The sequence below is a fragment of the Megascapheus bottae genome, chromosome 25 (genome assembly GCF_031878675.1).
Source record: "Megascapheus bottae isolate mThoBot1 chromosome 25, mThoBot2.hap1, whole genome shotgun sequence".
Classification (NCBI taxonomy): Eukaryota; Metazoa; Chordata; class Mammalia; order Rodentia; family Geomyidae; genus Megascapheus; species Megascapheus bottae.
Genome location: NC_143533.1, coordinates 24,391,016 through 24,403,326, shown reverse-complemented (window position 1 = coordinate 24,403,326; position 12,311 = coordinate 24,391,016). Strand labels below are relative to the sequence as shown.

Genomic DNA, 12,311 nt, shown 5'->3' with positions numbered 1-12,311 from the left:
TGGACTTCTGCAGAAGACTAGCAGGAAGACAGTGCCAAGGATTCTGATGACAGTCTGGGGAGAGACTGCCCAAGGAAGGCTTCCAGCTTCAGCTCCCAAGCAAAATCAGATTCCTACCAGGAAGTAGGACACTGGAGGCCACTGGAGTTCTCCTTTACCAAATTCTCCACATTGTTGTATCTGCTAAACTCGGGCCACTTCAAGCTATCACAAACTCAAAAATTCTGTGAAATGTTAGAAGTAGTCCCCAGCAACAAACATACACTGGAACCCTTCACTTGTGGAACAAAGAAAGAAATATCAGGTTTGGTCGTGTTTATGGAAAATGTCAGAACTCATCTTCAACTAAAATCAGTGTTGGTGGAAAATGTTAATGATGACATCTGACCTATTCGAAAGCCTCCAAGGTGTTTCAATTCATGTGTTTTCTGATGTCAGATCTTTATCTATCATTCACATTATCCCTTGTCCATCCTCCCTCCGGCCACCCAGTCTCTCATACAACTTGGTAGAGGGGCCGGGAGTTTGGCCTAGTGGTTAAAGTGCTTGCCTAGCATGCATGAAGACCCAGGTTCGATTCCTCGGTACCACATATAGAAAAAAGCCGGAAGTGGTGCTGAGGCTCAAGTGGTAGAGCTCTAGCCTTGAGAAAGTCCAAGGACAGTGCTCAGGCCCTGAGCTCAAGCCCAGGACTGGCAAAAAAAAAAAAAAAAAAAAAAAAGAACAACAGTCACAACTTGGTAGAAACTAGAATAACAGTAACTCAACTCTAAGGCACAGTATAAATTACATCAAAGAACAGATATAAGTGAGCTCAGAAACGAAAAGCACACATAAGGATCCTGTTAATAGGAAGATGGCATTGCTTATGATTCTTTGCAGGGTATCCGTTGTAGGCCATCTGATCATCCTATGCATATTGCCTGCTCATTGCAATATTAATATGTATGTGCCCATGGAATATGTGGCAAGTGCCTATTTGTTTGATTTGCAAAATAAGGACAACAGTTTAACCGGAATCGAATTGTTCTCAATGTTATATGCTATACATCAGAGCTCAGAGTTCTAACAACTCTTTGAGGGGAGATTTTGGAGGAGGCAGGCTCTTTTAAAAATGAAGTCACCAATGTCCCTGTCTCTGCACCCCATAGAAACTTGTTCACTCGGCTGTGTTCCATCTTCTAAAGCCTTGCACCTCCTCTCAGTTCCCACCATATTCCAATAAACAAATGCTACGTGTGCGTGTGTGTGTGCGTGTGCGTGTGTGTGTGTGTGTGTGTGTGTGTGTGTGTGTGTGTGTGTGTGTGTGTGTGATGGGGCTTGAACTCAGCCTGGGCGCTGTCCCTGAGTTTTTCAGCTCAAGGCTACGACCCCACCCCTAAGGCTTGGGCGTTATCCCTGTGCTCTTGAGCTCAAGAAAAGCTACTTCTTTTTCTCCTCAGGAAGTGTTGGCTTGACCCCCTTGTTTGCAATATTTAGAAGTTTGAATATCTGATCTGGAACCACTATTGTTCATTATTCCCTACAATCTTTTATCTAGTTTCTCACTTTTGCCTCTTTAATGACACGGTCCTGCTATGTTTTATAACTCTTATGCACAGAACATGGATAACAAAGTGTAATAGAACTGCATTTTGAAAAGCCACACTGGAATGGTGGGCTCTTTCTTTAGGACCAGGCAGACAGTACCAAGAGGTGCTAGCTCCATGCTCTTAGCAGGAGCAGGGATAGTATTTACTCTTCAGTAAGACAGATGGCTATAAAGTGCTCAGGAGCCAGAATACCAGAAAGCCTCAGAGGGCTGGAATTGCTTCCATTCATAGATTCATACACTCATATAGAAAAAGAAGAGTTAAGGCCCAGACTGAGTTCAGGTACAACTTATCTTACCCGATAACTCCAAACTCCACCCATTTCTAGGCTCCACCAGAGCAGCATTAATTGAACTACTTTTCATCTGAATTGTGATGTCTAGGCCAAGATTGAGAGGTTCCTGACTCAAAGAGAAATCTGGAGGAAATTCTAATGACCATGAGCATTCATCCGGCCACTGACTTTCCATTCTGAGTAGAGCAGAGGTCACCCTCCCCACCCCCACATCTACTACACCAAGAAAAAGCTTAGAATTACTCAACAACATGGCAACTATTTGCAACACAACTTTGCAACAAATAGGCACTTTCTCTTGGGATTTGTCACAGATGACAAAAGGGTTGAGGAATGCAAGCCTATAATTGAATACAGAATATAAATAATATGTAGAGCACATATGGGTCATATAGAATGGGAAAAGCTTCTAGGTATTACAAATACCTACGTAAGAGGAATAAGAAAAGAGTAATCGTGGGTGGCTAAAGACATCAGACAATTTTACAAGATGGCCAGAAAGACAAGAGAAATAGGATGTAAGTTGATGGAAATCTTTAACTTTTTGAAGCTCATAGTGAAATCAGCCAACTAATAAGAGAATACGAGGTCACACCGTGAAATTAATAGCCAGTAAATTTACAACAAACAAACCAGAAAGGCTTTCCCACAGCATTTAAGCAGCCTGTGGCACTGGTAACGGCAGGAGGTCCGGGAGTTAAACGCTGCCAGGCTGGAATTAAAGAAAGGGGGCAGCAGTGACACGAGTCCCATCATTACTGGCGGCGAGCAGTATGAAGATGCAGATGGCTTCATCCTTTGCTTTAGAATTTAATTATGATTGGGGTGTAAACTACACAGCAGAGGAGATCCCCCCCATGCACTTGCACTTCATCTTGAACACAGAAGTGTATTCCATGATGTTGGCAACTGTGGGATTTCAGAATCTCTCCACATGTGTGCATCATCGGAACCCAAACATCTCACGATCAGGAAAGGCAACCAAGAGGATTCTTGTTTTAGTCATCTTTCTCAGGCACACAACTTGAGCTAATCAGTGTAGGAAAAGGAAAAGATGATTTTGACTCACCGTTTCAGAGGTTTCCTTCCATGACTAGGCCTGCTGCATTTGGTTCTATGGTGAGGCGACAGCCCATCACGGTGAAACCCAACACGGCCTGCTGGGAAGTGAAAGGGAGAGAAAGGAGTTGAGGCTCAGTTTTACTCTCCCTCATGGCATGCTCGACCAGCATGTCAGCAGCATGGCCAGCATGATGGCAGCACCCCTGCTGACCTCCCCCCTCCCCTCAGTATCCAAACCAGACAACTGGTAAACGAGACCCATTCCCTTTCCAAGACCTCCTGGCACAGAAAGGTGGTTAGGATTCCCTTTGCTGCAATCCCACCGTTCCTAAGAGCTGGCTCTCTTGTGTTCTGGGACCACACCAACAGTGTGTTAGGCAAAAGCAGGGGTGGAGGCCACTCTTGCCTATCGTATCCAGCTTCATAGCACAGAGTGGACCCCGTCTCCAAGAGATCACTGGTCATAGGACAGCAAACCCAGTCCCCAGTTCAAAACACCCGTGTTTTCGCAAGGTGAGTCTTCAGCGGGACTTCATAACAAATGCATAGCTATCTCTACCTGGCGTGGGTGAAGGAAGGGCTACGGATCACCCCTCCGGCTTCCCCACAACAGTCTATCACTATAAGGTTGAGTTAATGTACTACTAGAAATTATGTAGTGTAATGGGAAGGTAAAAAATATGGAAATTCAATTCTTTAATCTCTTCATTGCCACGATTAGCAAAAGTGCAAATGCTGGCTCCTAAGCTTTTAAACCCAAGGCGAAACCACCTTTAAACTCGCAGCTACAGAGCCACACTCTTGAAAAACAATGACACCTGACCATTTCACCCAGAATCTTCATTTGTTTATAGTTTGGCTGCTAAGTATTCTGCTTTCTTATTAGTATAATAGAAATAATTGGGCCCTGTTAGTTTGCATTATTTTTTTTATTATCATTAGAACGCTTAGATTCAAACAGCACAGTGGGTTTTTTTTTTAAATTCTTTCTCTTGTTTTAATTTTAAATTCAGTTGTCCTCACCCAATATACAATTTTTTATTTCCATATTTTCATTGTAATCATAGCTATAACTGACAGGTTTATAATACCAGAGGGCACAACTGAGGTCTCTTTCTCTTTTCGATGCACAGCAATGGGTGTTTTTCTTTGTTTCTTTGCTGTCTGAGAAGAAGTGGAAGATGAGAAGAGCTCCTGGCTGTGGGAGAATACTGCATTCCATTGTAACTACTAGTTTAGATAGTCTGTGCAATGCAGGGTTCTGTGAAAACAATTGAAAATGACTTGTCCTCCGGAAAATCCAACGTTTTCATCTGTCTGGAGGAACCCTTATGGTTTGAAAACCTGAAATATTTGTATCCACTTTTTAATTGTTGATGTGCTGATGTCAAACCAGCATGCCGGGTATTTTTAGTGCCGAACCCACGACTGATGGTGTGTGTGGAAATCAGAAGTAAGGCGATCACTCCTGGCAGAACGGCAGTGAATTAGAAATTCTGTTTTCCAGACATTTTAAAACATTCACTTTTTAACCTCCTTTAAAAGCCACCTCTTGCAGTATTTTGCAAGGGTGGGGATTTAATGCATCATGCGTACACATGTGTACATAATAAGCTCTACCTTTTGTCTTTAATATTCCTTGGTTTTTAATTATTAAAGATAAGTATTTGAATTATAAATATTCTAGTTATACAGGAATAGGCAAAGCAGGCATATGCCCTCAGGCAAAATCCTTCCATTATCCACAACCCTTCTGCCTCCTGCCTCCCTTTCTCTGCTTCCTATCTTTGTGTCACCTCAGAAAACACACAGAGGCATTCTTTTAAACCCAGCTCTCCTCTCCACTTAAACCACAGAAAATCCCTTCTCAATATGTATAGGGGCCTCTTCCTTGAAGTGGGATGTCATACTTGTCCTAAATATAATAAAGTGCTATCTTCAAGGCATTTCTGCATCCAAAACACTCCCCAGAAACCTGCAGGGCCCTCCCATCTAACCAGCCTGAATGTCACAAATCATAGCCTAGAAACTGCTTTATAGTGAATCATTAACATTGTCAGGAATGAGTTGGCAGAGGAAAAAAGGCTTTCCATTAGAGAACTGAGCAAGAATACACAAATGACAGCACTGGTGTTCTACTTCTATTGTTTTAGGAAGCTCAGAACTGATTAGTAAATTTATTACACAGGGCTTCGACTGTGTATTTCAGTGCAGAGTGACATACTTCCCTCTTACATTTTATAGTTTCATGGTTTATTTAGAATAAATTTTGTTCCCAAATTACGGACAGGAATTTTCTAGGATGAATGAAACTGTCACAAAATGGATATGTCGACATGGGCATATAGCTGACCTAATTATGTGTAAGTGTGAAGTTTGGGGTTTTTTTCCTGCAGTCTTCTGGAGCTTGAACACATAACTTTAAACTTGTCAGATAGGCGCTCTCCCTCTTGAGTCTATGGGGGAAGTAGTGGGTGTGGTTGGTTGAATATTGTAGTTAATCACAATAATTTTGATGATCACTTATATTAATAAAGTAATGTCTTGATTTTGAAAAGCCATTTCTGCGGATACTCCTGCAGAATTGCAGTGTTCTTATGACTTATCTAGGATGGCTAGCAAACAAGGAAAGGATGCTGCCTTCAAGACAGACAAGCCTAAATTTGGATGAGGGCTCTCTGTCTCAGTGGGCTGTGCTTTCTGGAACAAGAGGCAAGGAGGGTTTGGAATCACTTGCTAATTTATCCAAACTCATATTCTCCAACACCTCGGAAGAGTTAAGGAAGAGCTGACTACTATTTCTTTGCTGTGGTGACCAGCCCTTGGGTGAGCAGGGACAGTAGATATAGGAGCATCACCCAGGCTCTTCCTGTGGCAGAGGAGCTCTTTCTCCCAGGGTCAAAGGACTACTGGATTGCTCTTGTCTACGGCCAAAAGCAGCTGTTGTAATGGGTCCTACTGGCCCCAGGGCGGGGCCCTTGGGAGGGCCAAGACAAAAGTCACTGTCCAAAACGATAAGGAAAGGCTAGTGAGCAAGAGGTAAGCCTCATTTTCCTGCTCGGCGGCTGTCCACTGTCAGCCAGGGCACGTGGTAGAAGATTGTGTTATGGAAAGAGATTTCATAACAGTAATAAGAATGGCTGGACGTGGAGACAGTAGAGGGAAACGGATGGCACTTTGGCAGCAAGAATGTGTGTGTGGGCTTTGTGAGTGACATGTGGGAAGCAGCAGAGAGATGTGGACATAGTGAACAGCACTCAGGTCATTAGATGGGCAGGTGAAATTCCTCGGACTATAACCAAGACGAATCCAGGAAGAGATGATAGGCTGACAAAAACCTAGACAATAAACATCTCCATCTCTTGCCCAATTGCTGACTTGAGCCAGCTTTCAAACATACAGTTCCAAAGGGAAGCTCTCGCCACACCATAAAAGCACATCCTGAAAAGCGTCTCTGACTACTTTCTCAAAGGTCCTCTGGCCCAGTGAGTGACTCAGGCAGTTGTTCACGGGACAAGGAGAATGACAAGATATTTTAAGGACCTAGAGAAGCGAGACATCACCATGACCTTTGCTCAGCATGAGGGTATCTTGGGCCTGAAAGTAAATAAACTTCTGGCTTGAATCCCGGCTCAGAATGGGTCCACTGGGTCCATAAGCCAACTCAGAGGTCATTTTCCCAGTCCCAGAATATGCACGTAGAATGGTCAGTGCTGAGAACTCCCACAGGTGCCCCTTGGTCTGTGGAGCTGGATCCGTTATAGGCAGAGACGCCAAAAGGAAGCCTCTGGTAGAACAATTCCAAAGACATGGACTGTCAGGATATGATGCGGAGACTTGGCGTGGCCTGCGGCATGGATGACCTCATGTTGTTCAAGCTGGGGGACCCAAACACTGGGACGTGTGTGCTAAGTCTTGGTAAGGAACACATGCTCTTTATGGCAATGGTTGAATACTTAGGTTTAGGGGCTCACGATGTCAGAAAATACCTTAGGGGCATTGCAGTTGGGGGCACATCAGGCTATTTCTTCTGAGCTCAACTGGGAAATTATTATGTCTTGCCTATTCCGGAATGCCTGGGTTACAAAAGTCTCATGGGCTACTATGAGTTACTATGGCTGGCTCCTCATCTGATTGATCACAAGGGCATGCCTGTGTGAGTGCAAAGGGGAGAGTACACCTCAGTCCCTCTCCGGGATTGCCGTGTAAGCCACCGGTAAGGCAAACGCCCTTAGCACTATAGCTTTGACTCACGGTGTGGGACAAGAAAAGTCCAGTGTTAGAGTATATGTGCATACCTTCGCAGACCATCACAAAGGATCTGGATGTCTGGTCAGGGATTTGCAAAGAAGATTTCAAGCTTGATTGGGCCCAATAAGATTTGGAGAGGATTATGGACGTGGGTATGGTCGTGGATTACGAAGACCTTCACGTCACATGTTGATGTTCTCCAAGGAACACTCGGATGAGGAAGTAAAATATGGCCAAGTAGGTGGACTAGGAAGGCAGTGGACACCAATGACCCCGTGTCACTCACTGGATGTGCACGACTAGTGTCTGCTGAACGAAGAGAATCACTGTGGCAGCAGGAGTCACAGGAACGAGTGGTTCAGATGCGTGGGGTTTCACTCTCTGAGGTGCAACTAGCAACTTCCTGCGGTCAAACGGCAAATCCACAAGTAACAGAAGCCAATACTAAGCCCTCAATACAGTACCAGCTCTTGAGAGACCAATCCAACACTTGTCAGCCAGTGGATTTTCAGAGCCCTTTCTGTCAAGATTTGGAGCTGCCTTTTTGCCCACAGGACTTGTGTGACTTCTAAGCTGCATTTCACAGAAGCTTGAGTCATGACACCTTCCTTGCCTCACTGCCTGTGGAAGTCGGAAGTCTAGGCACGGGTTGTGGGTTTTACAAGTCTAAGTCTCTGCCTGCATAGCCAATGTGAATCAGGATTGGGTTCCCATCAGAAGCTTAACTGGAGAAAGAGCAATTTACAGCTCTGCTCTCTGAAGGCAATGCAGCATTTAATTCTCTGACACAGGCATCAGGCCACAATGGACACATGCAAGGAGCAAGGGTTCATGGGATTCAACCCTTCCCACACAGAAGATGCTGGCAAGATAAAGCACTGGTTAGTGGAGAGAAAGGGCTCCCCCCTCTCCAGGATACGCTGTATCATTTTTCTCAAGAGTCATTTTATACAGTGTACTAAAAAGGCAGAATGCAGTGCTCTAAAAAGTCAAGAGCTAAAGTAGAAGCAAACTTTTTTTTTTCCAACTGTCGGTCCCAGACACCCACATACAGAAAGCTGTATCCCAAATCCTCTATCCCCCAAAGTCTGCAGGTTTCAGGACTTCGTAGGGAAATAGTCACTGGGGGGGGGGATGTAGCAAAAGTTTCCTAACAGCTGGGCAGGGTAACCTGTAACCTCAACTTCTCTGGAAGCTGAGATTGGGAGGGTCATACTCTGAGACCAGGTTGGGGGCACAGGAGACCTCCATCTCAACTAATGGAAAGCTGGACACATGGTGTGTGTGCCCTGGTCGTCCCAGCTACACAGTAAGTATAAATCAAGGTCCAGGCCAGACCAGGCCGAAATCCAGATCCTATTTAAAAAAAATAATGACAGGTGGCTCATGCCTATAAATCCTAGCTACTCAGGAGGCTGAGATCTGAGGATCAAGGTTCAAAGCCAGCCCGGGCACAAAAGGACCTGAGATTCTTATCTCCAATGAACCTCTAGAAAACTGGAAGTGGGGCTTGGCTCTAGTGTAGATTGGTAGCCTTGAGCTGAAGAGCTCAGGGACAGCGCTCAGGCTGAGTTCAAACCCCATGACCCAGAAATAAAATAAATAAATAAAAAAATAAATAAATAGTGGCAGAACAAAAGAAGGGGTGAGTTCAAACTCCTGTACTGCTTAAAAATGAAAAGGAAAGAAAAGAAAAGAAGATATAAGTGACTGGAGACTTCATTCTCAACGTGCCAGGAGGAGAGCAGGCGTGTAGGTGCAGGGAGCTCACTGGAAGCAGGGTGGCTGCAGTGGGTGCTCTCAGCCTCCTGCCAGGAGGGAGGCGTGCATCCTCCAGCTGCCAGGCAGACTCTCTACGAGTAAGTTCAGTCCACAAGTCGTGCTCTGTGAAAGCCTCCTCCACGGCATGAAGCTCTCCCTCGGGTAAAGGCTCAGAGCCACTGCGGGATGGCCAGAGGCTCCAAGGATTGCCCTCTTCCCTCCTCCCCGCCCTTCTCTGCCAGCCACTCTGCTGCAGCAGGCACCCTCTCCCTCGCTACAAACCCCACCCAGCCGCCTAGGACCCTGCAGCCACCACTTCCTTTCTTCGATTTTTGAGACAGGGTGTCTCGGTGTTGTCTCAGGCTAGAGTCACTCTTGCTTCAGTCTCCCAGGTGCAGGGATTACAGGTGAGCACCTCCACGCCTGGAAGAAAGACACGTTTTGATAGAACGAACCGGATTCCCTTTTCTCTCCCGATTTCACTCGCTACTGCTCTGGGACCGTAAGGCCACATGCTGGGTCTAAATTTATTCATAAATTACTGAAGATATACTGGGGAATATTTAAAAACCTAGCGAGTATATCATTAATTTTTCTCTCATTGTGTCTGACTGAGATGACATATGCTATTCCTCAGGAAGGTTGCATTTTCTCTGCATATTCAATACAGTAAAGGAAGCTGCTTTGATCAGGATGTTTCCTACAAACATGCATATTCTGAATACGCTGTAAATTAAATTTATCGCCTCCATGAAAGGCACCTGCAGCACCGCATTCTGCTTATGTAGCTGTCTATGAGCACAGAAATCTACTGAAGCACAGTGGTTAAACAAGTAAAAGAGCTCATCCTGTGTAACAGCCAGATAGGCAAGGCAGCCAGACAAATACGATCTGACACCACTGGGCCGGGCTTTCCCCATCGTGCCCTTGGCACAGTTCCCACGGAAGGGCGGGCGTATGTGCTTCACTCCAGCAGGGACCCGGGGGCCAGAGCACCCAGCGCTCCCCCACGGAGACATGCAGACAGCAGTAGTTCCTGGGGTTTCCCTCCTAGGAAATTTTAGCTGCTGGAGGCAGAGCCACTAAGAATACAAAGGAGGTGAAGACAAGCACAGGTAATCATGTGCTTATCTCCTCTGGTAATCACCAGGGCACTGACCGGCGGGATGAGATAACGGTGTGAACAGGAACTGACGATACAGGTCCATCCACCTCCACGGAGAGCAGAGAGGGAAGTGATTCCCGCCCTAGGATTGTCTGAAGCGATCTGCACGGTTCTTGTCACTGACATACAACATCCGTGGGCAGCAACCAAAAGTCAGCGTGCACCATTTTATGCCTTATTTGACCACAAAGCCATTGGTGGGATAGTTCATCTTTTTTCAAGGTTTTATTTTAACTGCATGCATCCCTTATAAAGACAATTAAGGAAATATAATTCAGTCAGGAGATACAGCCTATGATCTTTGAATTATGTTGGAAAAATGTCTGAGTGACAATGTTTGGAAGGAAGAGCACAGAGAAATGTGCAAGTGGAACTGTATGTAAGGTTCCCACTATATCTGCCCACTGTGAAAGTGCATGCGTTTCACCACTAACCAATAAAAAAATCTACTATGGTGAATGTTTTTATGAATGCTATTTCTCCTTTTCAGATCACATTTGAAAGAAGGAATAAACATGTAATAATCCTGTAATAGTTCAGTATTTCCACAACTTTCATACAATTCACCCAGAAATGCCTTAACACATTTATTTTATCTTATATAGTAGAACTTAAGAGTCTGATAAATATATATGCATATATTATTAATTTCTTTTTCTCAGTGCTCATTCAGCATCTGAGGCATACAGTTTACTCAACAAATGTTTAATGAACAGAATGCTAAACATTTGAGCATATCTTGTAAACATGCTCCGTTTGAAGAGTTAAACCTAAGACCTCAATCTACTTGTAAGCTTGATTATTTTTATGTATTGAAATACTGACATAATACGATTGACCTGCAAAGAGAAAAATAATTATTTTGTTCTCTTGCTTTATTCTACTGTTATTGTAGAGGTGAGATACAGAAGGGCTACAGTTACATGAGACAGGTAGTAAGTTCATCTCTTTTTGAACAGTGTCTCATGTCTTCCCTCATTTTCTCCCAATTGAGAAAAATATTTTTTTTGTCAGTCATGGGCTTGAACTCAGGACCTGGGCCCTATCCTTGAGCTTTTTTTGTTCAAGGCTAGCTCCCTGAGCAACGGTCTCACTTCCAGTTTTCTGGTGGCTAAGTGGAGAAAAGAGTCTCACAGACTTTTCTGCCTGGGCTGGCTTTGAACCACAGTTCCTAACTCTAAGCCGCCTGAGGAGCTGTCATGAGTGTGCAGTCACCAGCACTCAGCAAGAAATGGAATTCTTTTTTGATTGAAGCTTTCATATACCAATGTATTTTAGTGATAAATCCTTAAAAATTTATTCATTCTTTTAGACATTTATATATTTCAGAAAGAAAGCTGTGATCTTTGGCTATCTACATACTAGGTGTCCTTTGACTGTTTTTAAAATTTGTTAAAAAACTGCATTTCCCTACATTGAAGTAAACATATTCCAAGAATGCTTGAGAAGGCTACCCATGACCCGCCCAACAGTACAACATTTATATAAATTATGTATATTTAAGTATGTTTATGCAGCAACAAAAATAAACCACGGTGAAGTACAACACAGATGAATCTTATAGATGTAATTCCAAGCGAGAGGAATAAGACACAAAAGGGTCTACCCTGTATTTCATATTTCCAATTGACGACAGGCAAGCACGCACGGGAGGATAGAAGCTGAGTCCACAGGTTGCTCGTAGTGCTATGGGATGCTGGTAGCATTCTCTGTATTATGTAGATAGCTACATGTGCTCACTTAATCCTTTGAGCTTTGTCACCTCATGCTACACTTCGTTAAAATACCTACACAAAGAGTTGATTGGCTCAAGAATATTTGAGGAGTGGGTATCTGCACACATCCACACATATGCCATTGAAGGCATCAAAATTAAGCCAAACAAAAAAAACCAAAAAAACATTTGCAGGGAAAAAAATTACCTTACCTGCCTCCTGCTTAAGGGATCTTACTTCATTCCATACCAACTAAAGATTGAAGATGCTTTTTTCATTCATGTAAAAATTATATTAGGCATGAAAGTAAGGTAATATATAAATAATTTACAGTGGCTTCTGTTTTATATTCAAACCTTACATTCTAAGAAAATTATCCAATGGTAATAGTCCCCTAGTGGTATTAGCAATTCAGTGTGAACAATACTTTATTCTAGAGCTGTATTTCCATTAAACGTAGATTCAGATGT

At 43.8% G+C, this 12,311-nt stretch overlaps 1 protein-coding gene across 4 annotated transcripts in view; it reads right to left on the bottom strand.

The window, feature by feature from the left end:
• Meis2 (Meis homeobox 2) overlaps positions 1 to 12,311 on the bottom strand; it is a 378,408-nt gene that overhangs the window by 208,994 nt on the left and 157,103 nt on the right. For 3 of the 4 annotated variants that reach the window (XM_090318635.1, XM_090318634.1, XM_090318637.1), the window contains one exon: positions 2,957 to 3,047. The gene's annotated coding sequence lies outside the window, so the exon portion shown is untranslated. The remainder of the gene's footprint in view (positions 1 to 2,956; positions 3,048 to 12,311) is intronic. The other variant, XM_090318636.1, reaches the window with a different exon arrangement.